The sequence below is a fragment of the Scylla paramamosain genome, chromosome 46 (genome assembly GCF_035594125.1).
Source record: "Scylla paramamosain isolate STU-SP2022 chromosome 46, ASM3559412v1, whole genome shotgun sequence".
NCBI lineage: Eukaryota > Metazoa > Arthropoda > Malacostraca > Decapoda > Portunidae > Scylla > Scylla paramamosain.
In genome coordinates this window covers 8,030,858-8,043,357 of record NC_087196.1, presented here as the reverse complement: position 1 = coordinate 8,043,357, position 12,500 = coordinate 8,030,858, and positions in this window count along the sequence as shown.

Below are 12,500 nucleotides of genomic sequence, written 5' to 3'. Positions count from 1 at the left end.
ATTTATCACTACTTCCTATCAGCACTACTGTCATCACCACTCATCATTATCATTGTCATCACCACACAACTCATTATCATCTCTGTTATAATCACCACTGTCATTAATGTCTGTGTCACCACCACCACCACCACCACCACCACCACCACCACCACCACCACCACCACCACCACCACCACCACCACCACCTCCACCACCACCACCACCACCACCACCACCACCACCACCACCTTCACTGTCATGTCTGTGTATTTTTTTTTATTATTTCTCTAATTTCTTTAATTATTTATCGTCCCAGAGGGTATTTGCGTCACAGCCTCTCCCTCCCTCTCTCTCTCTCTCTCTCTCTCTCTCTCTCTCTCTCTCTCTCTCTCTCTCTCTCTCTCTCTCTCTCTCTCTCTCTCTCTCTCTCTCTCTCTCTCTCTCTCTCTCTCTCTCTCTTCCCCCCACACTCCTCTCCCTTCCCTCCCCTCTCACTCCTCTCCCTTACCTCTCCCTCCCTCCCCTTGTATCCTTCCTCCTCTCCCCTCCCTCTTCCCTATCCCTTCACTGACTCCTCCTCCTCCTCCTCCTCCTCCTCCTCCTCCTCCTCCTCCTCCTCCTCCTCCTCCTCCTCCTCCTCCTCCTCCTCCTCCTCCTCCTCCTCCTCCTCCTCCTTCTACTCCTCAACACAACCACAGACTAGTATCCTCCCTCCCCTTCCCTTCTCTCCCTTCTTCCTTCCCTCCATACACTCCCTACATCCCTCCCTCCTCCTCCACTTCCCTCACTCTCCTCTTCCTCCTTGACTCCCTTCTCCCCCCTTCTTTCTCCTTCCTCACTACGCCACAAACTCTCCCTCCATGTCACCATTTCTCCTCCTCCTCCTCCTCCTCCTCCTCCTCCTCCTCCTCTTCCATCTTTACTTTTTCTGGCCAACATTCACTAGAGGCGTAATTCCTGTACTTATACGAGGTGTGTCATTAAAGTTCCAGGACTGGTGCCACACAAGTTTTATTTCACATCCAGGCTACAAACTATAGGTTATCTCCTTCGAAGTAATCCCCCTGGCACCGCATGCACTTGTCCATCCTTCTCTGCCAGGCTTGCATGCACTGCTGGAAGGATTCTTGCGGGATGCTCCTCAGCTCCGTCGTCACGGCCTTTTTGATGTCGTCCGCATCATCAAAACGGGTCCCCTTCATGACCTCCTTGAGCTTGGGGAAGAGGAAGAAGTCGCACGGAGCGAGGTCAGGTGAGTAGGGCGGTTGCTCCAGCACGGCGATGTTCTTCTTGGCCAAGAACTCTCTGATGCTCAGGGCATTGTGAGCAGGCGCATTGTCGTGGTGAAGCAGCCACGAGTTGCCCTGCCACAACTCCCGCCTCTTCTCGCGCACTGCACGAAGCAGACGCCGCAGTACTTCTTTGTACACATGTTGGTTGACTGTCTGGCCCTGTGGCAAGAACTCGCAGTGGACGATGCCCCTCACATCGAAGAAAGCGATCAACATGACCTTGAAGCTGGACCTGGACTGCCTTGCTTTCTTCGGCCGTGGCGACGCCGGACTCTTCCATTGAAGGCTCTGGCGTTTGGTCTCCGGGTCGTACTCAAATACTCGTACCCAGGACTCATCGCCGGTGATGACTCTCCTGAGCAAGTCTGGTTCAGTTTCCAGACGCTCGAGGATGTCCTGACACACCTGCATGCGTCGTCCCTTCTGGTCATCGTTCAGGAGTCTCGGCACCATCTTCGCACAGACTTTCCGCATGCCCAGATCTTCAGTGATAATCTTCCACACGCTGTTGTGGTTCATGCCAAGCTCATCTGCGATCTTTCGAACAGTCAACCGACGATCGTCACGCACCATCTGCTTGACACGCTCAACATTGGCCTCATTCCTGCTCGTTGAGGGTCTTCCACTCCTGGGGTCATCTTCCACGTCCTCCCGGCCCTCTTTGAACCTCTTGCACCACTCAAAAACACGTGAGCGTGACATTGTCTCATCCCCGTACACTTTTTGCAGCATACCCAGTGCTTCTGACGGCGTTTTCCCCAACTGCACCAAAAACTTCAAGTTTGTTCGCTGTTCAGCGCTCATTGTTAAACGACCTGCAACAGAGGACATGATTTTAAAAGCACGTAAGAAAAAGATTAGTGACTGTAGAGGGTTGGGAGCGCAGTTGTATACTCCAGAAGGATTACTTTGAAGGGGAAATATGGTGGTTTGTGGCTTGGGTTTGAAATTCATCTTTTAGGACACCAGTCCTGGAACTTTAATGACACACCTCGTAAGCAGGATTTTCGACCTTAAGGCATCGTGTGGACCTACTCTGTTTATAAGTAATAATAATAATAATAATAATAATAATAATAATAATAATAATAATAATAATGTGAGTGTTTCTTGCGTGCTATTTTTTCTTCTCTGGTTGATTAAGATGCTGTGTGTGTGTGTGTGTGTGTGTGTGTGTGTGTGTGTGTGTGTGTGTGTGTGTGTGTGTGTGTGTGTGGGGTGGTTTAGAGTGTTAAAACCTCTATCGTGCTCAGTTCATTGTTATAAAAAAATGTCAGAGAGAGAGAGAGAGAGAGAGAGAGAGAGAGAGAGAGAGAGAGAGAGAGAGAGAGAGAGAGAGAGAGTACTCTTGAACTTAGCGCATTAGAAGACAACTTGTTTAATTGAAAGAAAAAAAAGCAAGAGAAAATCTTAATGCGCTAAAAAAATGCAAAAAATAAAAGAGCAAAGAAATGAAAACAGGAACTGAAAGAATAAAGAAGAGTAAAAAAAATAAAGAAGATAAAAAAATAAAAGGTGGTAATAATAACAAAGGAAGCGCTACAAAAGAGACAATAATGACAAAAGAAGAAATGAAAGTACAAGATAAGTATTAAAAAAAAACGCGGAAGAAAAGAAGAAGAGAGAAAAAAAGAGAAGATGAAAAGAAGAGAAAAAAATGTATGAGAAATTATATAATAACTCTCTCTCTCTCTCTCTCTCTCTCTCTCTCTCTCTCTCTCTCTCTCTCTCTCTCTCTCTCTCTCTCTCTCTCTCTCTCTCTCTCTCTCTCTCTCGCATCAATACGCGGCATCGTCATCCCACACACTACAATAGACGGGGTAGAATTTTTAATTAATGGAAGATTTTTAATTAATGGTCATAATTAACGCAAGCAGCATCTTAGGAGGGGAACAAAGAGGGGAGACTTGGCTGATATATGGGTGAGGGGGAGAGGGGAGGGAGGGGGTGCAGAGAGAGGGGAGCAGAGGCGCCTTTCATCAATGTGTTGGAGCTTGTATGGAAATCAAGTGTGAGAATGATTCCTATTTATCAGAATTTTGAAGGGATGCCTCTACCTGCCTCTGTAGGGGGGGGGAAGGGGAGGTGTGATGGGAGTGGGAGGGAGAGGAGGGGAGAGGGCGAAGGGAAGTAAAGAGGGAGGGAGAGAAGGGTGTGATAAAAAGGAAGGGGGAAGAGAGGAAAAGTGGGATGGGATGGGAAGGGAAGGGGAGAGAGAGAGGGCGAAGGGAAGGAAAGGGGGAGGGAGAGAAGGGTGTGATAAAAAGGAAGGGGGAAGAGAGGAAAAGTGGGATGGGATGGGAAGGGAAGGGGAGAGAGAGAGGGGTGCGATGGAGGAAAGAGAGGAGAAGAGAGGTAAAGTACAATGGAGAGAAGAAAAGGAAAGGAGAGATAAAGGAATATGCGAAAGAAATTTAAAGAAAAGGAAATTGAAATAAAACGAATAGAAGGAAGGGAAGAGAAGGAAAGAAACAGAAAGAAGAAAAGCTAGAGAAAGATAAGAGTAGAAAAAAAGAGAAAGGGGAGGATAACAGAAAGAAAGACAGGAAATAGATGAAATAGAAAAGGGAAGGGATGCGAAAAGGGAGTGAAGAGAAGGATATGAAGGAAAGAAGAGATAGATAGAGTGAATAATCAGAGTGAAGAGGAAGGCGAGACATTCGTGGTGAAAGAAAGAATATAAAAGAGAAAGAAGAGGGAGATGAAGGAGAGCAAGATAGAGAACCGAATAAAAGAGGATAACATTGAATTGTTTGATGAAAATAAAGACAGAGAGAGAGAGAGAGAGAGAGAGAGAGAGAGAGAGAGAGAGAGAGAGAGAGAGAGAGAGAGAGAGAGAGAGAGAGAGAGAGAGGAGCAACACACCAGCTTTCCCCCTCCATAACACCAATCCCCCCAAAACTAAGAGAAGCATAGGATAATTAGCCATAGGTTATAAATTCCTAAAACGACCCTCCATTTAATTTTCCTAAACTCTATCTCTGGAATAGAGGAAGAGAGAGAGAGAGAGAGAGAGAGAGAGAGAGAGAGAGAGAGAGAGAGAGAGAGAGAGAGAGAGAGAGAGGAAAAAAAAATAACTCGACATGAAGGGATAAGAAGAGGAAGAAAAGGAATAAAAAGGAAGAGAAGCAGGAGGAAGAGGAGGTAATGTACAAACAATCATACGAAGGAAGAGAGATTAAAGGAGGGAAAAATAAGAAGGAGAGGTGATAATGAGAATGAGGGAGGAAGGAAGAGACAGAATAAACCTGGTAAACAAAGAGAAGGAAGATGGAAAAGTGCTGGGAGTATGAAAAAGGAGAGAGAGAGAGAGAGAGAGAGAGAGAGAGAGAGAGAGAGAGAGAGAGAGAGAGAGAGAGAGAGAGAGAGATACTGTGAAAAAAATCGTAAAAAAAACTAGATAGATTAAATAGATAGATAGATAGATAGATAGAGAGAGAGAGAGAGAGAGAGAGAGAGAGAGAGAGAGAGAGAGAGAGAGAGAGAGAGAGAGAGAGAGAGCCTGAAGGAAAGAAGCACTGTTTTTTCCATTAATCATCATTACATCACAGGTAAATGACCAGGTACTAATTAAGGAACCGGTGCCCCTTACCTGGCTAACGTTAATAATATATAATACATTTTTGCAACATGACAAGGAAAATAAAAAAAATAAAATACTTTCGCATTTCATAATTATTATTTATTTTTTTTACTTCCTTTCAAAATATGTAACAGATTCTATCATTTTATTCTTTTGGTTCCCTCGTTTCCTGACTTTTCGAAATATTTTTTTTTGTTTTGTTTTTCTGTAATGTGGTTTGTTTTCTCTTTTCTTTTGTTTGTCTTTTTCACGTGTTTTGTTCATTATATTGTTAATTTTTGTTTTCATCTGATTGCTGTTTTTTTTCTTCCTTTAATAAGCCAGAGAGAGAGAGAGAGAGAGAGAGAGAGAGAGAGAGAGAGAGAGAGAGAGAGAGAGAGAGAGAGAGAGAGAGAGAGAGAGAGAGAGAGAGAGAGATTCTGTTAGTCTATATCTGCTTATTTCTCTCCCTTTTCTGCTTCTCATCACATTTGCCATTCATCCCTTCCTCCCTTTCTCGTTCGTTACCCTTCCGTCTCTCTCTCTCTCTCTCTCTCTCTCTCTCTCTCTCTCTCTCTCTCTCTCTCTCTCTCTCTCTCTCTCTCGCTCTCGCTCCTTCAGCCGCTGGGTTTTTTTATTGCCTTCCCTCGAGTAATGTATTCAGGCTGTTATGATTTATACTCTCCCTCCCATTCAAGCTTGGGAGGCGAGTGAGCCTGTTAACCACGAGGGGTAAAATTTTTCTCACACACTCGTTTCTTTCCACTTTCAGACAGACAGTGCTCCTCCTCCTCCTCCTCCTCCTCTTCTTCTTCTTCTTCTTCTTCTTCTTCTCTTTTTTATTTTTATTTCTCATTATTCTATTTTTCGTGTGTTTATCTTCTTCTTTGTTCTTTATTTGTTGTTTATTGGTGTTCTTTTGTTGTTCTTGTTCTTGTTGTTTTTCTTCTCCTCTTCTGTTTCCATCTCCCAAACAGCCAGTCTTCTTTTTCACCTCTTTTCTCTTCCTTTGTAGTTTTTATCAGTTTTTTCATATACCTACTTATTCGTTTCTTCCTCTTCCTTGTTGCTTTTTTCTTTTTTTTTGTATTTCTTTCCAACTACTGTTCCTTATGATCGTTGTCTTTTATTACTTCCCTTTCTTCATTAATGCGATAGTGTAAAAAGGTGACGTATACATCCCTGTGCATTACTTCTAGATGTACTTAGAATCAAATCAAGTACACCTAAAATGAAACTATACTTAGAAAACTTAAGATTGTCACCATATTTAAGTGTGTGTTACATTTGAAACTTGTAGATTTCAACAAGACTGGGGAGCTGAGAAAACGACACAGATTGACGAAGTATCCAATGCAATCAGAAGCTTAAAAACGAAAGATGATATGGTTTGTAATGAGAGGAGAAAAGGGTGAGGGGAGGGAGTAGGGAAGGGAAAAACTAATGTATTTTTTCCTCACCTGAGAAGACAATACAACAACCATAATCGTAAAGGCTGAGAGAGTGATCAGTGCACTCAAGCTTGAAAAAGGAAAAAAAAAAAATGAGGAAAGAGGATAAGGATTGATATGTGAATAGAAAAGCGAAAAAAAGGAAAGAATAGTTTTATTAAGCTAAGAAAACACAGCAGTAATCAAAACAGTAAAGATTAAGCGAGTAGCCATTGCAGTCAGACACTTGAAAAAAGGAGAAAGAAAAGGAGAAAAGAAGATAATAACCCTTAGAATAGTAGAGGAAAGGGGAGACATAATAAGATGCCACAAGAATCAAATAGTAAAAATATGAAGTAGTAAATATTAAAAAAGATGCTGTGACGATATGAAGGAAAGAGGAAAGAGGGAAGAGGGAAAAAGGGGGAAGAATAGTGAGTGATCCTTTCTGTAATTCGAATGGATCGCTTCAATATCCTCAACAGCTTCTAATCCTTCGGGAAGCTGGCGAGTCACACCTCCGATTTTAAATTCCTTGATGGATTCTGCGTAGCTTCCCTCTCGCATCGACTCTCTCTCTCTCTCTCTCTCTCTCTCTCTCTCTCTCTCTCTCTCTCTCTCTCTCTCTCTCTCTCTCTCTCTCTCTCTCTCTCTCTCTCTCTCTCTCTCTCTCTCTCTCTGGTTTTGTAGGGTTTAATGTGATTTCCTTGATGTACTCGCCCGTGTGTGTGTGTGTGTGTGTGTGTGTGTGTGTGTGTGTGTGTGTGTGTGTGTGTAGTATTAGAAGTAGAGTAGTAGTTGTTAATGTATTATTATTATTATTGTTATTATTATTATTATTATTATTATTATTATTATTATTATTATTATTATTATTATTATTATTATTATTAGTAGTAGTAGTAGTAGTAGTAGTAGTAGTAGTAGTAGTAGCAGCACCATCACCACTATAATCATCTCCACCTCCATTACCATACACACACACACACACACACACACACACACACACACACACACACACACACACACACACACACACACACACACACACACACACACACACACACACACACACACACACACACACACACACACACACACACACACAAAGCCATTAATACCACACGTCCTTTTTTTACCAATACAACAACCACACCCTTTCTTTTTTTCCCTCCCTATTTCCCCTCCCTCCCTCCCTCCCCTTTACATGACGGGCGCCTCAGACTTGTAGGCCTAATGCGGTTCTATTCAAATTTTAGAGGTTGGTTCCATTACGTGATCCAGTGTAGATTTGCATAAGTTGGGGTGACACCACTTGCGCCACTTCGATATACGAGTATTTACGTGGTTGTGCTGGTGGTGGTATTTCACTTTCCCTTTATTTGTTATTGAATGTTGTCTAGGCCTCACTTCTTGTCTCGGCTCTTTTTTTTTTTTGTGGTGTTTTTGTTGTTTTGTTTATCGTTGGTGTTTATTTGTTATTGAGTTGGTTAATCTTTCGTTTCTTTCTCTTTTTTTTGTTATAGTTTTATCTGTTTTTTTTTTTTGTCTAGTTTTCTTTATTTAATTCATCGTCTTATGTTGACTCTTAAAAATGTTCTTTCTTTGGTCCTCTGTGTCTGTCTTTTGTTTCTTATTCCAGTTATTCTTTTTTCTTTTTTTTTTCTCATCATATCGCTTTTCTTTGTTATATACTTGTTTTGTTTATCTTCTTTCGTTTTATTTATGTCTTTTTCTGTCGTTTATCTGTTATTGAATATATTAATCTGTTTTTCTTCTTTTTCTCTCATAATTTCGTCTTTGTTTTTTGTTTTCTCTCTCTCTCTCTCTCTCTCTCTCTCTCTCTCTCTCTCTCTCTCTCTCTCTCTCTCTCTCTCTCTCTCTCTCTCTCTCTCTCTCTCTCTCTCTCTCTCTCTCTCTCTCTCTCTCGTGCCATTATCTAGTTTCCTCTTCCTCTCTTTTCTTCGTTCTCCCGCTCGTTCTTCTTCTCGTTACTCTCATTTTTGTTTTCGTTTCTTTCACCTGTTTTTTATCTCCCGTCTCGCTTCTCCTTTGTTTTTCTATTTGGTCTTGTTTCCGCTTTTCTGTTTTTTATTTGTATTTTTGTCTTCCTCATTTTCATCTTCCTGTCTTATTCTCGTTCTTTAATCACTGTTTATTTTCTGACTCTCCTCTTTTATTTACCTTTATTGTACTTGGCTTCAGTTTCCTTATCTTGTTATCTGATATAATATTTTCAGGTGTTTGTGGGAAGTTAGTTGGAGTAGTAGCTAGATAGTAGGAAAATTGTTTTTTTTTTCCCTTTAGTTAGTGATAAATGAACTATTCTGAATTTAATAAGTTTCCATATATATTTTCCTCAACAGGCGTAAAAAAAACATTATATTTTTTCGTTCGGTTGATATATAAAGAAGCAGTAAGAAAAGTCATATTCGGCAATGCATTTTCACTTCGATTAAATTAAAAACTTGAAGGAAAAAAAAAGAAAAGAAAAAAAGTCAACCTCCATTTCAGTAATCAAAAAAAAAAAAACATCGTTACTTAAAAAAAAAAACGAACAAAAAAAAATCAATTCAGTGCATTTTTCTCTTCCATTAGATTAAAGTGAAAAAAAAAAAAAAAGCCAAACAGTAAAAGAACATCGCATACCATATCGTCACGGGTGAGGGAGTTTTATGGGTGTCAAGACAGTGTTGTTTATTGATTGGCTAATCCGATCATAGAGGAGGAGTCAATGATTTATGCAGATTCGTAAAATTTGCATAAAAGAAGTAGTTTCGTTATATGCGTAACTTTATGACTATGCGGTGCTGTACTCTCTCTCTCTCTCTCTCTCTCTCTCTCTCTCTCTCTCTCTCTCTCTCTCTCTCTCTCTCTCTCTCTCTCTCTCTCTCTCTCTCTCTCTCTCTCTCTCTCTCTCTCTCTCTCTCTCTCTCTCTCTCTCTCTCTCTGGGCTGAGTCATGTTCATATATAAAAGAGGATAAAAAGAAAGAGAAGAATGCATTTACTTTAAGAGGGTGACAGTGTGTGTGTGTGTGTGTGTGTGTGTGTGTGTGTGTGTGTGTGTGTGTGTGTGTGTGTGTGTGTGTGTGTGTGTGTGTGTGTGTGTGTGTGTGTGTGACTATAATTGACGACTGTGTTATTATGTATCTCTTGACCACGCACACACACACACACACACACACACACACACACACACACACACACACACACACACACACACACACACACACACACACACACACACACACACACACACACACACACACACACACACACACACACACACACACACACACGAACTCATTTTACGCCTCATGTTGATTTGGCAGTTAAAGTCAGAATGCAAGATGGGAAGGAGGAGGAGGAGGAGGAGGAGGAGGAGGAGGAGGAGGAGGAGGAGGAGGAGGAGGAGGAGGAGGAGGAGGAGGAAAGAAGAAGAAGAAGAAGAAGAAGATGAAGGAACCGCAGTGGAGGAAGTAGAATTTATATGAAAGAGTCAGAAAGATATATTAAACAGATCAAGAAATTAAGAAAACGAAAACAAAATACAGAAGAAGAAAGTGAAGGAAGTTTCACTCACAGACACACACACACTCACCAAGGAAGTCAGGAAGTGAGCCATCTAGCGGCCAAATCAGCACCACATCATTGCACATCACCATTCCTCCGTCAGTGAACGTGGATTTACGAGCCGTACTTATATCACAGGGATTACTGCATATATTTCCCTCTCGCCTTTTTTCCCGGTAATAAATCAACTTGAAGGAGAATTCCCTGCCCCAACAGACGAGACATGCGGGAACTCCATTTAGACATTACCTTGCCTCACTCAAATCATGCGATATTTACTGCCTATTTAACAAGAGCTGCTGCCTCATCGTGAACGTGTGGGTGCAGCGTGTGACTCCCTCTTCACCGCACCGGGGCCTAGTTTCTGAAAGGCTTCGCTCCCTCACCACGACTGTTTTCAAAGGCCACAGAGATGATAGCTGGGTTCTAAAGAGTGTTTCTCCTGTTGATAATGTAGAAATCTTGTTAATCTGTCACTAGAACCGTAAAAAACACCTCACCACGACTGTTTTCAAAGGCCACAGAGATGACTAGCCGGGTTCTAAAGAGTGTTTCTCCTGTTGATAATGTAGAAATCTTGTTAACTTGTCACTAGAACCGTAGAAACACTTTTGAATAACAGTAGTTCAAATATAGCTTTTCTAAATTGTTTTTAATGTTAATAATGTAGAAATCTTATTAATCTGCCACTAGAACCGTACAAACACTCTTAAAAACCTGTGTAGCTTCAACTAGAGCGCTCTGAATATAGTGGACTTGCTGCGTGGAAGTGTATCAGAGAACGGCCCCAAAAGTAACAACACCACCATTGGTAACTTATGCACGTACACAGTGTTAACGCATTGCACGTTATTTCCTTCAATTTTTTTCCCTCGTACTTTAATGCATTTCCCATCACGTGTCTTGCCAATAACGCGAAGATTACATGGGTGCTTAGCGTGGATTGAGAATTGCAAAGCGCGGAGGAAAAACACACATAATGGTATCCGAAGAGCGATTACCTGCCGGCGGGAAGAAGGGGTTAGGGAAGGTGGACAGGTGTTGCCGTAATTTACCTGATGCATCCTGCACATCGCCAGATAATGTGAAGTTGTACCCCCACCCCCCAAACTCGCCACTCTTTCTCCTCCCCAACCAATAGTCACGTCTTTATTATGAACGAGAGAGAGAGAGAGAGAGAGAGAGAGAGAGAGAGAGAGAGAGAGAGAGAGAGAGAGAGAGAGAGAGAGAGAGAGAGAGAACACAGGACCATCGATGAAAATAGAAAAATATGAAAACTATAAAAAAATAGAAAAAAAGATTAGAAAATACGAACAAGCAACTGGCGAAACGATAGGAAACGAAAGAAAGTAACAAAACAGAAGTAAAATAAAAACAGTGAACATAACAAGAACAAGTGACAGAAAATGAACAAAAAGAAAACTACACAAAAGAAAAACAAAAAGTAATAAGTGATAACCAAGAATCAACAACTGGAAAGGAAGAAAGCGAAGAACAACAAAAACAAGAATAACGATAAGAGGAAGAAGGAAGAGCATAATAAAAAGAAAGCAAAGGAAAAGGAAGACGATAAAAAAAACTATATAAATCGAAAAATGCTGCTCTTCTAGTAAAGGAAGTGAGGGAGTGAGGTGTGGCGGCAGTTCGTGGATGGAAACACGGGGCTTAATTACAAGCAGGCACGCAAATAGACGGCGGTATTGGCGGTAATGGTGGTAAAGATTGGGTTTGTCGGAAATACGTTCATGAAAGCAAGTCACTCCCCGGAACCTTTAGTCTGAGAGAGTAAAGTTTCGTCAAGATTTATTACATATTTATTTATCTGCTCTCTCTCTCTCTCTCTCTCTCTCTCTCTCTCTCTCTCTCTCTCTCTCTCTCTCTCTCTCTCCAAGTTTTACATATAATTACTCGTATATTTATTAAATTTTGCCTTTTTTTTGTTTGTTTGTTTGTTCTAACGGATATCCTCCTCCTCCTCCTCCTCCTCCTCCTCCTCCTCCTCCTCCTCCTCCTCCTCCTCCTCCTCCGTTTACTGTCGTTCTAACTTGTCTCCGTTTTCTCTCTCTTTGTTGTGCTTCCCTTTTATCTTAGTTTTCATATTTTCTCTCACTTATTCCTTTCTCCTTCTCTTTCTTCTTTTGGAAAGTTTCCGTGTTTAAGTTTTGTTGCTTTTTTTTCTTTCTGAGTTGTTGTCTGTTCTTCTTTTCTTCCTTTCCTCTTTTTCGTCCTTCGTCTTTATTCTTCTCTTTTCGCTCGTATAGTCTTCCGTATTAATTTCCTTTTCTCTCTTCCTCTTATCGTTCCTTTTCTTTTCGTCTTTTCCATTTTCGTTCTCCTTTCTCTTTCGGCTTGATTTTGCATTTATCTTTCATGTCCTCTTGTTCTCTTTCAGTCTCGTTTTCCTCGTCTTTCCCTTTTTCCTTTTAGTGATCTTCCTCTTTCTTCGTTCTCGCTATTCCTCATTTCTTCCCGCTTTTCTTCGTGTCTGTCTTTCTCTCTCTTTTCCTCGACTTTTTTTTCATCTTAGTCTCATTTTCTTCCTCTTCTCCTTCTTTATCTGTTTTCTTCACGTCTTCCTCGTCTCTATTTTTGTTCTCGTCTTCCTCATCTACATCTTCATCCTCTTCCTCTCCCTCTCTCATCATCCCGTTCTCCTCGTC